Raw genomic sequence first — 7,759 nt, forward strand, 5'->3', positions numbered from 1 at the left:
ACAAGATTGAGGATTTGGAAGAGAAGTAGGAATTATAAAATAAAACTAAATCAAAATTCTTATTTTTGTCTGTGTGAGTTACTTCAACTCTGTCATTCTGTGTTACCACTTGGGATATTTATTTGTGTTTAAAATTTGAAACAGGGAAACAGTGCAAACTGCAAGTTGGCATTTTTGTTTTACAAGAACATATTTAGTTTATGCATGAACTATTACTGAAAATCAAAATTCTTAAACTAGAAAATACAATTAGCTAAATCAAGAACTTAATGTATAGGTTTAGACACTGGTGAAAAAGAATTATTGAACTGGAAGCAAGGTCAGAAGAAAATATCTAAAGTGAAACATGGGAGAGAAAAGGATGAAAATGACAGAAAAAAGGGTCAGGAAAAAAATGAGAAAGACTGATGTACATGGGGAGACTGACATACTTGAAGTCCCAGAAAGAAAGGTTACAGAGAATTGGACAGAAGTATCATGGCTGAGAATTTTTTAAAACTAGTAAAAAAAAAAAAAAAAGAAAAACACAAAAACCCCATTAAGCTACAGGTTCAAGAAGGACTAAGCAGAGTAATAAAAACAATAAAATAAAATAAGAACAATTAAACACCTCATGATGAAGTTCATGAAAGCTAAACAAAAGAGACTTTTTTAAACTGTCATGGTTCCCTGCAGAGGCAATAAGACTCCCACCCAAAGTTTGGTTCAAACATCGAGACTGAAGATGCCACACACACCAAGCGGCTGTGGAAAGGTTTACTATTTACATACTTGTATCTCTGGGGAGAGCAGGGTGACTTCAGAGAGCAAGCAAAGGAGTTTTCCTTGTGGTTAGGAAGTAGGACCAGGGAGATGGTTCCCTCGTGCAGGCAGGGACTCATGTGGTTTGATTTTCCTACCAGTAGCAAAGGAGGGAGCACCAGGGCTTTTTTATTCAGCTAGTCCAGACATGGGGCAGAAAGGGAAGAGGAAGGGGGAAGCTTAAAAGCTGTCAGCAGCTAAACCAAAAACGGAGTCAGACACCTCATTACAACGAGTAACTATCAGACTTCTCACTAGAAACAATGGAATCAAACAAAAGACAATGAACCCAGACCTTCAAACTGCTGAAAGCACAAGAGCACCAATCTAGAATCCAATAGTCAGGAAAACACACTTGGAGAATGAAGGTGAAATAAGACAAATAAAAACCAAAAGGATTCATAAGCAGCATATCCAGACCACACTTAAGGAAATAACAACGGATGTTCCAGGCAGAGAGAAAATGATCCCATATGTTTTCTTAGAGATGCAGAAAGGAATGAGGAGGAAAAAAAAACTAACTATATCAAGCTAAATGAATACTTTCTGTACAAAATAACAATAACAATAATAATTACTATTATTACTCTTGTGTTTTACATGGTTTAAAATGTATAGAGAATTAAAATATACAACCATTGCATATAAGTTGATAGGAGGTTAAACGGAGTTACATTTTTAACATTGTCCAAGAAGAGGATAAAAGTTCCAAGTAACATCAAACTTTGAAAGTCAAAGGTTTATATTGTAATCTCTAGAGTAACCACCAAAAGATATATATTTAAAAAGAAAAAATTTATATGGTCATCTAGGCAGAAGGTCATACACAGACTTACAGGGTGTGTAAATGTGTGTGTTGGAGGGAGTTGATGAGGTTCCTCTTGATCTCTGCTTTATCCAACATTTAATACCAGTAGACATTAGTGCAATATCCATAAAGTTCTGAGTGAAAGAAGGCACTCAATAATTGTATCCCTAGCCACGTAAACCTTCCAGTGCAAATGCAACTGAGAAATATTCTGAAATATACAAGAACTCAGGAAATCTAACACCTGCAAGCCCTTCGTGAAGAAAATTATTAGAATGATAAAATGAATATAAAAAGCAATAAACCAAAATAAAGAAAGTATGAATGCAAGTCCAAGGTAAAAGAAATGTTGATGATGTGTTTAAAAATAGAAGAAAAATTGACAACTGTGGGAATTACAGTGAGAGTAAAGGTTATAATGTTATAAAACTTGACAACATCACAATACTGAGGTAACCAATAAAACCAGAAGTGCTGGGGAATTGAAAAAATATGTTTGCTAATTTTTTTCACCATTGATAGCAAAGATTTCCAAAGATACAGTCCAAAGTTAAATTATGTGGTTCAAATATTGTTCCAAACTCATGAAGTTTTAAACAATAAGAGAGACTCTTTTAGGATTAATATATTTTGGAATAAAGACATTTTTAAGTATAGCTATGCAAATAGAACTTATATTGTATTTTTAAAGCGATTCTTCTAAACGTCTACCTTCATACCTAGTTTTCTCCATATATGGGTAGAGAGATGCCTGAAGTGATTTTCACCAGAATTTTATTGATTATTTCTTCGTTTTATTTTTTGTTTTATCTCTGTAAAGTGGGATTTGGAAGAATTTCGATCTTTCTGTAATCTTTTCTCTATTGCTCAGATGTTTAATAAAGAGCAAGTAGGATTTTTAAAAATAGTAAAAGTAGTTTTTATTTTAAAAGGTAAACAACAGAAAAAGAGAACTATGTGCAACATATATGACAACCAGTTGTCAGTATAAAGCCATCTAAACGTCAACAGGAAAAAGACAAGCACCAGAGAATATGAGCAAAGAACATGAAGAGTCAATTCACTAAGAAAAAAACACACATATCCATAAACAAACAAAATGCTTTGCTTCATTAACTATCAAAGCACAAAATTAAAGACAGAAGTAAGAGATAAATATTTCTTTGTCAGTTTGGCAAAAATTACAAACTGTCAGTCTAATTTGGTGAAGGTAGGCAAATGGCCTCCTTTACATTATTGGTATATGACACCCAGTGCATTGTTCTTACATCCTCAGGCAGGGAGTCTGAAGGAGACGAGACGTGGTGTGCATTTTTAAATACAGCGAGTTTTAGGCAAAATCAGGACATTCAAGATACATCATTTGGGGCAATAAAGATTCATGCATAGGAACTCCTTTCATATTCTGGCTCTCTTCCAAAGTATTTAGTCTTGTCTTTTACCTCATGCTCCTTAAATGAATTTGTGCTCCTTTACAGTGACTGCCAACGCTACTTCATTATCTTGAATCAACCAAAGCAACCAGAATTTCCATATACTACCAGAGGGAGTGTAAAGTGGTTCAATCACCTCAAAGAAATGTTTGTCATTTTCTAATAAAGTTAAAATACATCTACGCTAGAACACAGAAATTCCACTCCCAGCTGTGTCCTGAGAAAAATGAGTGTATATATCCATAAAACCTTGTGTAAGAATATTCATAGCAGTTTAATTTATAGAAAACAAAAACAAAACACCACCAAATACCCACCAACAGGAAAATGATTAAACTGGGTCTGTTTTTTTTTTTTTAACATCTTTATTGGGCCATATTTGCTTTACAATGTTGTATTAGTTTCTGTTGTATAACAAAGTGAATCAGCTATACATATACATATATCCCCATATCTCTTCCCTCTTGCGTCTCCCTCCCACCCTCCCTATCCCACCACTCTAGGTGGTCACAAAGCACGGAGCTGATCTCCTGTGCTATGTGGTTGCTTCCTACTAGCTATCTATTTTATATATGTTAGTGTATGTATGTCCATGCTACTCTCTCACTTTGTCCCAGCTTACCCTTCCCCCTCCCCATGTCCTCAAGTCCATTCTCTAGTAGGTCTGTGTCTTTATTCCCATCTTGCCCCTAGGTTCTTCATGACCTTTTTTTTTCCTTAGATTCCATATATATGTGTTAGCATATGGTATTTGTTTTTCTCGTTCTGACTTACTTCACTCTGTATGACAGACTCTAGGTCCATCCACCTCACTACAAATAACTCAGTTTCATTACTTTTTATGGCTGAGTAATATTCCATTGTTTATACGTGCCACATCTTCTTTATCCATTCATCTGTCGACGGACACTTAGGTTGCTTCCATGTCCTGGCTAGTGTAAATAGAGCTGCAATGAACATTGTGGTACATGACTCTTTATGAATTATGGTTATCTCAGGGTATATGCCCAGTAGCGGGATTGCTGGGCCATATGATAAATCTATTTTTAATTTTTTAAGGAACCTCCATACTGTTCTCCATAGTGGCTGTATCAATTTACACTCCCACCAACAGTGCAAGAGTGTTCCCTTTTCTCCACACCCTCTCGAGCATTTATTGTTCTCAGATATTTTGATGATGGCCATTCTGACCGGTGTGAGGAGATACCTCACTGAAGTTTTGATTTGCATTTCTCTAATTAGTGATGTTGAGCATCCTTTCATGTGTTTGTTGGCAATCTGTATTATCTTCTTTGGAGAAATGTCTATTAAGGTCTTCTGCCCATTTTTGGATTGGGTTGTTTGGTTTTTTGATATTGAGCTGCATGACTTGCTTGTATATTCGGGAGATTAATCCTTTGTCAGCTGCTTCATTTGCAAATATCTTCTCCCATTCTGAAGGTTGTCTTTTCATCCTGTTTATGGTTTCCTTTGCTGTGCAAAAGCTTTTAAGTTTCATTGGGTCCCATTTGTTTATATTTGTTTTTACTTCCATTTCTTTAGGAGGTGAGTCAAAAAGGATCTTGCTGTGATTTATGTCATAGAGTGTTCTGCCTATGTTTTCCTGTAAGAGTTGTATAGTGTCTGGCCTTACATTTAGGTCTTTAATCATTCTGAGTTTATTTTTGTGTATGGTGTTAGGGAGTATTCTAATTTCATTCTTTTACATGTATCAGTCCAGTTTTCCCACCACCACTTATTGAAGAGGCTGTCTTTTCTCCATTGTATATTCTTGCCTCCTTTATCAAAGATAAGGTGAACATATGTGCGTGGGTTTATCTCTGGTCTTTCTATCTTGTTCCATTGATTTATATTTCTGTTTTTGTGATAGTAACATACCATCTTGATTACTGTAACTTTGTAGTATTGTCTGAAGTCAGGGAGTCTCATTCCTCCAGCTCCATTTTTTCCCCTCAAGACTGCTTTGGCTATTCGGGGTCTTTTGTGTCTCCACACAAATTTTAACATTTTTTGTTCTCTTTCTGTAAAAATGCCACTGGTAATTTGATAGGGATTGCACTGAACCAGTAGATTGCTTTGGGTAGTATAGTCATTTTCACAATATTGATTCTTCCAATCCAAGAACATGGTACATCTCTCCATCTGTTTGTGTCATCTTTGATTTCTTTCATCAGTGTCTTATAGTTTTCTGCATATGTGTCTTTTGTCTCCTTAGGTAGGTTTATTCCTAGGTATTTTATTCTTTTTGTTGCAATGTTAAATGGGAGTGTTTCCTTAATTTCTCTTTCAGATTTTTCTTCATTAATGTATAGGAATGCAACAGATTTCTGTGCATTAATTGTAATATCCTGCTACTTTACTAAATTCATTGATTGGTCCTAGCAGTTTTCTGGCAGCATTTTTAGGATTATCTATATATAGCATCATGTCATCTGCAAACAGTGACTTTTTTACTTCTTCTTTTGCAATTTGCATCCCTTTTATTTCTTTTTCTTCTCTGACTGCTGTGGCTAAAACTTCCAAAACTATGTTGAATCATTGTGGTGAGAGTGGGCAACCTTGTCTTGTTCCTGATCTTAGTGGAAATGGTTTCAGTTTTTCACCATCGAGGACGATGTTGGCTGTGGGTTTGTCATATATGGCCTTCTTTACGTTAAGGTAAGTTCCCTCTACTTTCTGGAGCATTTTTACCATAAATGGGTGTTGAACTTTGTTGAAAGCTTTTTCTGCATGCATTGAGACTATCATTCGGTTTTTATCCTTCAGTTTGTTAATATGGTGCATCACATTGATTGATTTGGGTATACTGAACAATCCTTCTATTCCTGGGATAAACCCCACTTGATCATGTTGTATGATCCTTGTAATGTGCTGTTGGATTCTGTTTGCTAGTATTTTGTTGAGGATTTTTGCATCTATGTTCATCAGTGATATTGGCCTGCAGTTTTCTTTCTTTGTGACATCTTTGTCTGGTTTTGGTATCAGGGTGACGGTGGCCTCGTAGAATGAGTTTGGGAGTGTTCCTCCCTCTGCTCTATTTTGGAAGAGTTTGAGAAGACTAGGTGTTAGCTCTTCTCTAAATGTTTGATAGAATTCCCCTGTGAAGCCATCTGTTCCTGGGCTTTTGTTTGTTGGAAGATTTTTAATCACAGTTTCAATTTCAGTGCTTGTGTTTGGTCTGCTTCTATTTTCTATTTCTTCCTCATTCAGTCTCAGAAGGTTGTGCTTTTCTAAGAATTTGTCCATTTCTTCCAGGTTGTCCATTTTATTGGCATATGGTTGCCTGTATTAATCTCTCATGATCCTTTGTATTTCTGCAGTGTCAGTTTTACTTCTCCTTTTTCATTTTTAATTCTGTTGATTTGAGCCTTTTCCCTTTTTTTCTTAATGAGTCTGGCTAATGGTTTATCAATTTTGTTTATCTTCTCAAAGAACCAGCTTTTAGTTTTATTGATCTTTGCTGTTGCTTCTTTCATTTCTTTTTCATTTATGTATGATCTGATCTTTATGATTTCTTTCCTTCTGCTAACTTTGGGGTTATCTTGTTCTTCTTTCTCTAGTTCCTTTAGGTGTAAGATTAGGTTATTTATCTGAGATGTTTCTTGTTTCTTCAGGTAGGATTGTATTCCTATAAACTTCCCTCTTAGAACTGCTTTTGCTGCATCCCATAGGTTTTGCGTCATCGCGTTTTCACTGTCATTTGTTTCTAGGTATTTTCTGATTTCCTCTTTGATTTCTTCAGTGTTCTCTTGTTTATTCAGTAGCGTATTGTTTAGCCTCCATGTGTGTGTATTTTTTAACAGATTTTTTCCTATAATTTTTTCCTGTAATTTCCTAATATCTAGTCTAATAGTACTGTGGTTGGAAAAGATACTTGATAAGATTTCAATTTTCTCAAATTTAGTAAGGCTTGATTTGTGACCCAAGATATGATCTATCCTGGACAATGTTCCATGAGCACTTCAGAAGAAAGTGTATTCTGTTGTTTTTGGATGGAATGTCCTATAAATATCAATTAAGTCCATCTTGTTTAATATGTCATTTAAAGCTTGTGTTTCCTTATTTATTTTCATTTTGGATGACCTGTCCATTGGTGAAAGTGGGGTGTTAAAGTCCCCTACTATGATTGTGTTACTGTCCATTTCCCCTTTTATGGCTGTTAGCATTTGCCTTACATACTGATGTGCTCCTATGTTGGGTGCATAAATATTTACAATTGTTATATCTTCTTCTTGGATTGATCCCTTGATCATTATGTAGTGTCCTTCTTTGTCTCTTGTAATTGTCTTTATTTTAAAGTCTATTTTGACTGACATGAGAATTGCTACACCAGCTTTCCATTTGCATGGAATATCTTTTTCCATCCCCTCACTTTCAGTCTGTATGTATCCCTAGGTCTGAAGTGGGTCTCTTGTAGACAGAATATATACAGGTCTTGTTTTTGTATCCATTCAGCCAGTCTATGTCTTTTGGTTGGAGTATGTAACCATTTACATTTAAGGTAATTATCGATATGTACGTACCTATTACCATTTTCTTAATTGTTTTGGGATTTTTATTGTAGGTCTTTTCCTTCTCTTGTTTCTTGCCTAGTGAAGTTCCTTTAGCATGTCTTGTAAAGCTGGTTTGGTGGTGCTGAATTCTAGCTTTTCTTGTCTCTAAAGGTTTGAATTTCTCTGTCAAATCTGAATGAGATCCTTGCTGGGTAGAGTAATCT

Source organism: Lipotes vexillifer, unplaced genomic scaffold, assembly GCF_000442215.2.
Source record: "Lipotes vexillifer unplaced genomic scaffold, Lipotes_vexillifer_v1.1 scaffold803, whole genome shotgun sequence".
NCBI lineage: Eukaryota > Metazoa > Chordata > Mammalia > Artiodactyla > Lipotidae > Lipotes > Lipotes vexillifer.